Below are 209 nucleotides of genomic sequence, written 5' to 3' on the forward strand. Positions count from 1 at the left end.
AACTGCAGAACCGCAGAACCATACGTCATGACAGTAACAGCGCCACAGCGCCAGACTAACAGTCTGAGGCCGGAAGTGGGCGGAGCAAGTGTTGCCTTCCGCTACTTCCGTGTTTTTCAAAGTTTCAAAGTTTAAAACAACGTTATCATCAAGTATTATATTAAAACGATTGAATTTAAAAGATATATAAGATGCACTTATATATATAT

The sequence above is a fragment of the Sinocyclocheilus grahami genome, unplaced genomic scaffold (assembly GCF_001515645.1).
Source record: "Sinocyclocheilus grahami isolate Dianchi unplaced genomic scaffold, SAMN03320097.WGS_v1.1 scaffold2354.1, whole genome shotgun sequence".
Classification (NCBI taxonomy): domain Eukaryota; kingdom Metazoa; phylum Chordata; class Actinopteri; order Cypriniformes; family Cyprinidae; genus Sinocyclocheilus; species Sinocyclocheilus grahami.